We start from the raw sequence: 11,279 nt of genomic DNA, 5'->3' as shown, positions 1-11,279 counted from the left end.
AAGGGGGCAGGAGCTTCTCTCATCTCCAATTCTCCATTAAAAGCTTCCTTCTCTTTTCGAAATGGGTGATCTTCAGGAAGATACATCCGGTAATCCATGTACACATCTTTCCCACAAAATTTTAGGCGCCTCGAGACCAAATCATCATGACAAACTGGACATGCCTTCTTTCCCTTTACAGAATACCCTGACAAATTTCCATAAGCCGGGAAATCATTTATCGTACAAAAAATCATGGCACGTAAAGTGAAATTGGTTTTGGTGTATGCATCAAACATCAACACCCCTTCATCCCACAACAATTTCAAATCTTCAATGAGTGGCTCTAGATACACATCTATGTCATTTCCGGGTTGTTTAGGCCCAGAGATTAAGAGCGACAACATGATGTATCTACGCTTCATGCATAACCAAGGAGGCAAATTGTATATGGTGAGAAGAACCGGCCAAGTGCTATATTGGGTACTAAGTGTCCCAAATGGGTTCATTCCATCCGTGCAAAGACCAAGCCTGAGATTCCGAACTTCTTCCCTAAAGACCTTGTACTTTCGATCAATGTTCCTCCATTGTGGAGAATCAGCAGGATGCCTCATTAACCCATCTTTCTTCCTCCCTTCGGCATGCCACCTCAAGAGTTTTGCAGTTTTCTCTTCTGAGAAAAGGCGCTTAAATCTTGGTATAATTGGAAGATACCAAAGCACCTTAGCCGGAGAAGGTTTCTTCTTAGTTGATGTTGCATCATTCTCCACGATCTTGTAACGGGACAATCCGCATCTTGGACACTCATGCAGATTTGCATACTGCTTTCGATACAACACGCAATCATTTGGACACGCGTGTATCTTCTCATAATCCATACCCAAAGGACACATAAGCTTCTGGGCCTCATAGTTAAACCTTGGAAGTTTGTTTCCTTCAGGAAGATTACCAGACGTGGCCTCCAAAAACTGTGAAAAACTCTTGTTGGTCCAACCGTTTTCCACCTTTAAGTTGAAATATTCGATGAAGGCACCAAGTACAGTTTGTGTAGAACCAGGATATAACGGTGTTGCGGAAGCTTTAATTATACTATCATACATATGGGGACGCTCAACGAAATGATGGTCTTCCACATCATGCATCATATCATCTATCCTATCTTTCTCCTCTTCTTCCTCACTTTCAACACCAATATCATCCTCAATTTCATTATCATCACCATTATCACAATGATTATGCTGACTCGAGCTCGGCATACTAGAACTTGCCCCATGATCTATGCTCTCACCATGCCATGTCCATGTCGTGTAGTTACCCTTAAAACCGCGACGAACTATGTGATCAACAATATCATCAATATCCCGATACCCCCTTGAATTATTGCAATCACAACAAGGACACAGAATTAAACTTGATTCATGTTCTGATTGATGTTTCAAGGCAACCTTAATGAACTCTTGAATCCACTGTAAGAACCTTGTAGAAAATCGTTTACTACCATACATCCAACTCCGATCCATTTTCAACCACTAAAGATAAAACAATATGACCAAATTTTGTCAAAGGTTAGAATATAAACTAGGCTATTCATATCATTATAAATCCATGGCTTCCAACAAAACCTACCATAACTAATAACAAGTTCCCATAGTACAATTCATTTCACATCACAAATTCACAAACCCGAATTTTGTAGCAAACCCAAAACATCATTTCATCATCTAAATTCATTTCATAACCTACCCAAACCATCTCATTAACCTACACAAACCCAAAAATTCATTTCATAACCTTAATTCAATAAAACCTAAATGTAATAAACAAATAAATTGAATAAAACCAACTATTATAATAACCTATTACAATTCATCAAAAACTACAATTAAAATTCAACAAAACCTAAATCTTAAATGTGCACAATTAAAATTCAATTAAATAATATCCACAATCATAATATATTCAATCTTAAAATTCAACTAAAATGTACAATTAAAATTCAATCAAAATATCCAGAATTATAATTAAAATGCACAATTAAAATTCAATTAAAATTCAACTAAATAATATTAAGATTAAAATTCAATCTTAAATGTAAATAATACCTAATTAATTATTGAAGAGAGGAGAGACAACACATGGGGCGGCGGCTGTGAGCAGGGGACGGCGTGTAGGGGGCGGTGGTAGTAAGGGAAGTGCGCAGGGGCGGTTGTGAGCCGCGACGGGTGTGAGAGCAATTGCGGGTGAGCTGCGGCGACACTGTGCAGGGGGCGACGGATGTGAGAGCAAGGGCAGGCGAGGGAAACGGCGGGTGAAGACCAATTCCTTGGCCGTGGGCGGCGGCGCCGGTGAAGTGAATTGAAGCAATGTTGTTTAGATGATTTCCATGATATAGCTCCTCCAGCAAGAGTAAAAATATAGCCACTAGTAGATTGAATTTCATCACTATCCGACACCCAATTGGCATCACAATATCCCTCAAGAACACAAGGTGCTCTATGATAATGTAAACCCCAATTGATAGTGCCCTTCAAATACTTCAATAATCTAATCAATGCATTCCGGTGATCTTGATTAGGATTATGAGTATATCTACTCAATCTACTAACCGCATATGCTATATCATGTCTAGTGTAGTTCATCAAAAACATCAAACTTCCAATAATCTTGGCATATTGTTCCTGTGATACAGAATTTCCTTTGTTCTTTTTCAAATGAATACTAGAATCATATGGGGTTTGCACTGGAGTGCAGTCAAATTGACCAAATTTCTTTAAAATCTTTTCAATATAATGAGATTGGTTTAAAGACATCCCATATGAAGTTCTAGTAATCTTTATGCCAAGAATCACATCTGCCTCTCCTAAATCCTTCATCTCAAAACAAGAATTTAGGAAAGCCTTGGTTTCGTTCACTATGTCTATATTGGTACCAAAAATTAACATGTCATCCACGTATAGACATATGAAAACGCAACCAAGTTTTGAAAGTTTGGAATACACACAAGCATCAGAATCATTTACCTGAAAGCCATTAGAAATAATAGTTTGATGAAATTTGTCATACCATTGTTTAGGTGCTTGTTTTAATCCATACAATGATCTAATGAGCCTGCATACCTTATCTTCCTGTCCAGGAACAACACATCCCTATGGTTGCTTCATATAAATTTCTTCATTCAAATCACCATTCAAAAAAGCAGTTTTTACATCCATTTGATGCACAACAAGATCATGAATGGATGCAAGTGCAATTAAGACTCTAATGGTGGCAACTTTAGTGACAGGAGAATATGTATCAAAATAGTCTACACCATGCTTTTGACGATGACCTCCTACCACAAGCCTAGCTTTATACTTAATCAAAGATCCTTTTGGAGTATGTTTCTTAGTAAAAATCCAGTTACTACATAAGGGCTTGCAACCTCTAGGAAGATCAGACAAAATCCAAGTGTTATTACTCATGATAGACTCAATTTCACTATTTATGGCCTCTAACCAAAAACTTGAATCAATTGACCTCATAGCTTCTCCATAGGATCTTGGGTTTTCTTCTAAGAGAAATGCATCAACTTCTTGCTCGTCTAATAACTCTTTCTCAATTAGGAAGGCAGTAATAAAATCGGGTCCAAAGCTAGACTCAGTTCTAGTTCTTTTACTCCTTCTAGGTTCTAGAGTCTCACTAGATGATGCAATGTCATGATGCACAATGGAAGGTGGAGATGCAACAGGTAAGCATGCTTGAACATTAACTTTCATAGGAAAAATATGCTCAAAAAACTCTACATCCCTTGACTCACGAATTGGTCCAAAACCAGATGCATCCTTAAGAATGAATCTATATGCAGCACTGTTAGACGCATAACCTATAAAAATACCATCTACGGTTTTAGGTCCAATCTTACTCCTTTGGAAATCAGGAAGTCCTATTTTTCCCAAACACCCCCACACTTTAAGGTAACCCAAATTAGGCTTAAACCCTTTCCACAATTCATTTGGGGTTTTATCTAATTTCTTATGGGGAACACGGTTAAGCACATAGCAAGCAGAAAGAATTACCTCACCCCACATGTTAGTAGGCATACCAGAACTTATAAGCATAGCATTCATCATATCCTTAAGTGTCCTATTTTTGCGTTCAGCTATTCCATTCTGTTCTGGGGTATAAGGAGCTGTAACCTCATGAATAATCCCATTAGGTTCACAAAATTTCTTTAAAGGAGTTCCATCATATTCACCACCTCTATCTGATCTAACTCTCTTTATTTTCAGGTCTAATTGGTTTTCAACCTCAGCCTTATAAATATGGAATTTCTCTTCTGCCTCATCTTTAGTACTCAATAAATAGACCTTACAATAACGAGAAAAATCATCTACAAAGGTAATATAATAACGTTTTCCTCCTCTACTCATGGAATTCTTAAAGTCGCCTAAGTCACTATGAATTAGTTCTAGTAGGGTAGAAGATCAACATACATTCTTATTAAAGGATTTTTTCGGGTGCTTAGCTTCTACACAAACTTCACATTTGTCAAAAGAGGTATTACTAAAATCTGGAATAAGACTAAGTTGTTTGAGTCTCTTGACAGATGCAACATTCACATGACCTAGTCTAGAATGCCATAAAGAAACTGACTCAGCAATATAAACAGAAGCAGAAGAATTATTATTATCAGTCACAACATCAAGCACAAATAAACCCCCATTACAAAATCCCTTACCCACAAATTCACCATTTTTGGTAAGTACAAGTTTATCAGATTCAAAAGTTAACTTGATACTTGCTTTGTTAAGTAAAGCACCAGAAATGAGGTTCCTGCGGATATCGGGTACATGCAAAACATTTTGCAAAGCAATAGTTTTTCCAGAAGTAAGCTTTAGAAAAACTTTTCCTTTGCCAAGTACACTCACAGTGCTTGAGTTGCCCATGAAGACACATTCTCCTTCCGAAACTTTTTCATAGTCTTGAAACATTTCCTTGCTCGAATAAATGTGGCGAGTTGCTCCAGTATCAACAACCCATTCAGTCACGTTGCTCACCAGATTCACCTCGGACACAACAGCAGCAATGATGTCTTCAGTGAGATTAGCTTGAGGCTTGTTCTCCTTTGGCTTGTTCCCATGTCCATGTCCTTGCCTGCATTCCCTAGCTGAATGACCATAATTACCGCAAGTATAGCAATTTCCTTTAAACTGCCTTTTCTCCTTGTTGTTGTTGTTCTGCCTTGTGCCATGGAACTGATTTGGACCCTTGCCTTTCGGTCCCTTATTAAAACCTGCATTTCTTTTAGTTTCAACAAGATTAGCAGTAGAGGAAGAATGGTCAGTAGTTTTTCCCTTGGTTTGGATACGGTTCTGCTCTTCAATTTAATATGGGAAACGAGTTCTTGAAGGGTAATGTCTTTTTGTTTGTGTTTCATGGAATGGACATAGGTTTGCCAAGAAGGGGGTAATTTCTCAAGGAGACAGTTGGCTTGGAAAAGCTCACAGATTTTCATACCCTCAGCAACAATATCAGCACATAAATGTTCATACTCATGAACTTGATCAAGGACAGGCTTATCATCAGTCATACGGAAATTTAACCAACGACTACAAGCATATTTCTTAGTCCCAAAATCATCAGTTCCATACTTAGTTTTCAGAGCATCCCAAATTTCCATAGCATTCTTAGACTTACTATAAATCATACAAAGAGAAGCAGTCATGTAGTGCAACAACATCCCACGACAGGTTTTGTTATCTTTCTCAAAATCCCTAGTGGAATTTGAAGGGGCAGCAATAACAGTAAGACAATAATCTACCCCAATTTGACCCAAGAAAAACTCCATCTTATCATACCACATCTTATAATTCTTCCCATCGAAAGGATCTAACTTAGACATATCAGGGATGAAAGGGTTGGGAAGCATGGCAGAAGTGAAAGGGATAGCAGTAGGGATATGACCAGCCATTGTAAAATAAAACACGGAAGAAAAAATTCAACTTTAAATTGTAGGAACAATGACTAGTAATGAACGAATAAACTTATCTTTAAAAAAGTCGTGGCGTGTATGAACACTGCCCTAAAGTTGAATTTGCCCCGTTACGTACACACGGCCTCTTGACAATCAACCTCCAGGGTTACACGACATCTATCTCGTTGGTGTAGTACAAAAAGATAGATTGAAAACGAAATTGAACGTTGCCCAAATGAATCAGAGAGTATGTGTTTGAGAGGAAAATTTCCGGAGAGCAAATTTTTCTGTGTTTTCTTTGTGAAGGAGGAAGCCAAAATAAATAACGGAAGGCTGAAGAATTATTTCGGGAAGGAAATAAATTCGGTAATCAATTAGAATCAATCAATGACTCAATTTCCGGAATAAAATCTGTAACTGTTATGGAAATTATTCGGTTACAAAAATACAACAACTAGCCGTTACACGGGATTGATTGGCGGCAAAGAGGGCCCCACCCACACCCGCGAACGCGCCGCGCCACTCGCCCGAGCCCGGCCCGGCCCGGCCCGCGCGCGTGTGCGGTGGCCTAGAGCCTCCTCTCAAGTCTTCTAACAAACCTATTAGTGGAGTGAGGATATATAAAGTGGGTAAAACTCTTATTTTTTGTCAATGTGGGACAAGCACAATTTTCATTCTTTTGAAGCATCACTACCTATACTTCCAACAATCCCCCACATGATTCAAAAGAACAGGAAAAACTAGGAAGGAATGTTTTGGGGAACGGAGACTTTAGTTTTGAAAGTGTCAATGTCTTTTGGACTTGAATTAACACCCAACGCATACAAAAGTATCTTACAGTCGGTTTAAGTAGATTTCTCTTTGAACCTATCACGAAGTTAGTAAACTACTTTTGCGCGTTTCAACTTTTCTCAAATCAAGACTCGTTTTCGCAATTTGTAATTTTTTAGTGCCCCACAAAATACCCGGATTTTCATGAATTCTCTAGTGGTCCTAAGCCTTGAGGACTCTCATAGGGGATTGGGCGTAACCCCCACATTCACATAGGTAAGTTCATCAACTTTGTACTGTCACAAACCACCTTCTGAAGGCTATGAACTTATTAAGAGCCTTAGCTCAACCTTACGCATATGACAGTTAGAAAAATACTACATCACTTTTATTATTAGGAATGGTAGTAGTAACAAACATGAGTTCTTTTGTGATTTCGTTTGACCCATTGAACTTAGATTTCCTAAGATGGGTGTCCACCGCAATTTACTCCACAATAGACTTGAAACCCATTCCTTGTGCTGACTCAAGCACCATTTTTCTACAAAGGCCTTTGGTGAGAGGATCTGCAATATTCCTCTCGGACTTTACATACTCGAGTGATATTACATTTTTTCTGATCAGATCTCTAACTATAGCATGCCTTAAGCGAATATGCCTTCTATTTCCATTATAGGCTTGATTTTTCGCTACCCCAATTGCAGCTTGTGAGTCACAATGCATTGAAACTGATGGAGCTGGTTTCCCCCACAATAGAATATCAGCAAGCAAACTCCTTATCCATTCAGCTTCCTGTCCTACCAATTCTAAAGCAATAAACTCAGATTCCATAGTAGATTTGGCAATGCAAGTTTGTTTAGATTATTTCCACGATATAGCTCCTCCAGCAAGAGTAAAAAAATAGCCACTAGTAGATTGAATTTCATCACTATCCGACACCCAATTGGCATCACAATCTCCCTCAAGAACACAAGGTGCTCTATTTTAATGTAAACCCCAATTGATAGTGCCCTTCAAATACTTCAATAATCTAATCAATGCATTCCAGTGATCTTGATTAGGATTATGAGTATATCTACTCAATCTACTAACCGCATATGCTATATCAGGTCTAGTGTAGTTCATCAAAAACATCAAACTTCCAATAATCTTGGCATATTGTTCCTGTGATACAGAATTACCTTTCTTCTTTTTCAAATGAATACTAGAATCATATGGGGTTTGCACTGGAGTGCAGTCAAATTGACCAAATTTCTTTAAAATCTTTTCAATATAATGAGATTGGTTTAAAGACATCCCATATGAAGTTCTAGTAATCTTTATGCCAAGAATCACATCTGCCTCTCCTAAATCCTTCATCTCAAAACAAGAATTTAGGAAAGCCTTGGTTTCGTTCACTATGTCTATATTGGTACCAAAAATTAACATGTCATCCACGTATAGACATATGAAAACGCAACCAAGTTTTGAAAGTTTGGAATACACACAAGCATCAGAATCATTTACCTGAAAGCCATTAGAAATAATAGTTTGATGAAATTTATCATACCATTGTTTAGGTGCTTGTTTTAATCCATACAATGATCTAATGAGCCTGCATACCTTATCTTCCTGTCCAGGAACAACACATCCCTCTGGTTGCTTCATATAAATTTCTTCATTCAAATCACCATTCAAAAAAGCAGTTTTTACATCCATTTGATGCACAACAAGATCATGAATGGATGCAAGTGCAATTAAGACTCTAATGGTGGCAACTTTAGTGACAGGAGAATATGTATCAAAATAGTCTACACCATGCTTTTGACGATGACCTCCTACCACAAGCCTAGCTTTATACTTAATCAAAGATCCTTTTGGAGTATGTTTCTTAGTAAAAATCCACTTACTACATAAGGGCTTGCAACCTCTAGGAAGATCAGACAAAATCCAAGTGTTATTACTCATGATAGACTCAATTTCACTATTTATGGCCTCTAACCAAAAACTTGAATCAATTGACCTCATAGCTTCTCCATAGGATCTAGGATTTTCTTCTAAGAGAAATGCATCAACTTCTTGCTCATCTAATAACTCTTTCTCAATTAGGAAGGCAGTAATAAAATCGGGTCCAAAGCTAGACTCAGTTCTAGTTCTTTTACTCCTTCTATGTTCTAGAGTCTCACTAGATGATGCAATGTCATGATGCACAATGGAAGGTGGAGATGCAACAGGTAAGCATGCTTGAACATTAACTTTCATAGGAAAAATATTCTCAAAAACCTCTACAACCCTTGACTCACGAATTGGTCCAAAACCAGATGCATCCTTAAGAATGAATCTATATGCAGCACTGTTGGACGCATAACCTATAAAAATACCATCTACGGTTTTAGGTCCAATTTTACTCCTTTGGAAATCAGGAAGTCCTATTTTTTCCAAACACCCCCACACTTTAAGGTAACCCAAATTAGGCTTAAACCCTTTCCACAATTCATATGGGGTTTTATCTAATTTCTTATGGGGAACACGGTTAAGCACATAGCAAGCAGAAAGAATTGCCTCACCCCACATGTTAGTAGGCATACCAGAACTTATAAGCATAGCATTCATCATATCCTTAAGTGTCCTATTTTTGCGTTCAGCTATTCCATTTTGTTCTGGGGTATAAGGAGCTGTAACCTCATGAATAATCCCATTAGGTTCACAAAATTTCTTTAAAGGAGTTCCATCATATTCACCACCTCTATCTGATCTAACTCTCTTTATTTTCAGGTCTAATTGGTTTTCAACCTCAGCCTTATAAATATGGAATTTCTCTTCTGCCTCATCTTTAGTACTCAATAAATAGACCTTACAATAATGAGAAAAATCATCTACAAAGGTAATATAATAACGTTTTCCTCCTCTACTCATGGAATTCTTAAAGTCGCCTAAGTCACTATGAATTAGTTCTAGTAGGGTAGAAGATCGACATACATTCTTATTAAAGGCTTTTTTCGGGTGCTTAGCTTCTACACAAACTTCACATTTGTCAAAAGAGGTATTACTAAAATATGGAATAAGACTAAGTTGTTTGAGTCTCTTGACAGATGCAACATTCACATGACCTAGTTTAGAATGCCATAAAGAAACTGACTCAGCAATATAAACAGAAGCAGAAGAATTATTATTATCAGTCACAACATCAAGCACAAATGAACCCCCATTACAAAATCCCTTACCCCCAAATTCACCATTTCTGGTAAGTACAAGTTTATCAGATTCAAAAGTTAACTTGATACTTGCTTTGTTAAGTAAAGCACCAGAAATGAGGTTCCTGCGGATATCGGGTACATGCAAAACATTTTGCAAAGCAATAGTTTTTCCAGAAGTAAGCTTTAGAAAAACTTTTCCTTTGCCAAGTACACTCACAGTGCTTGAGTTGCCCATGAAGACACATTCTCCTTCAGAAACTTTTTCATAGTCTTGAAACATTTCCTTGCTCGAACAAATGTGGCGAGTTGCTCCAGTATCAACAACCCATTCAGTCACGTTGCTCACCAGATTCACCTCGGACACAACAGCAGCAATGATGTCTTCAGTGAGATTAGCTTGAGGCTTGTTCTCCTTTGGCTTGTTCCCAGGTCCATGTCCTTGCCTGCATTCCCTAGCTGAATGACCATACTTACCGCAAGTATAGCAATTTCCTTTAAACTGCCTTTTCTCCTTGTTGTTGTTGTTCTGCCTTGTGCCATGGAACTGATTTGGACCCTTGCCTTTCGGTCCCTTATTAAAACCTGCATTTCTTTTAGTTTCAACAAGATTAGCAGTAGAGGAAGAATGGTCAGTAGTTTTTCCCTTGGTTTGGATACGGTTCTGCTCTTCAATTTAATATGGGAAACGAGTTCTTGAAGGGTAATGTCTTTTTGTTTGTGTTTCATGGAATGGACATAGGTTTGCCAAGAAGGGGGTAATTTCTCAAGGAGACAGTTGGCTTGGAAAAGCTCACAGATTTTCATACCCTCAGCAACAATATCAGCACATAAATGTTCATACTCATGAACTTGATCAAGGACAGGCTTATCATCAGTCATACGGAAATTTAACCAACGACTACAAGCATATTTCTTAGTCCCAAAATCATCAGTTCCATACTTAGTTTTCAGAGCATCCCAAATTTCTATAACATTCTTAGACTAACTATAAATCATATAAAGAGAAGCAGTCATGTAGTGCAACAACATCCCACGACAGGTTTTGTTATCTTTCTCAATATCCCTAGTGGAATTTGCAGTGCAGCAATAACAGTAAGACAATAATCTACCCCAATTTGACCCAAGAAAAACTCCATCTTATCAGACCACATCTTATAATTCTTCCAATCGAAAGGATCTAACTTAGACATATCATGGATGAAAGGGTTGGGAAGCATGGCAGAAGTGAAAGGGATAGCAGTAGGGATATGACCAGCCATTGTAAAATAAAACACGGAAGAAAAAATTCAACTTTAGATTGTAGGAACAATGACTAGTAATGAACGAATAAACTTATCTTTAACCAAGTCGTGGCGTGTATGAACACTGCCCTAAAGTTGAATTTGCCCCGTTACGTACAC

Source organism: Spinacia oleracea, chromosome 1, assembly GCF_020520425.1.
Source record: "Spinacia oleracea cultivar Varoflay chromosome 1, BTI_SOV_V1, whole genome shotgun sequence".
NCBI lineage: Eukaryota > Viridiplantae > Streptophyta > Magnoliopsida > Caryophyllales > Amaranthaceae > Spinacia > Spinacia oleracea.
Note: the sequence above shows the minus strand (reverse complement) of the source record.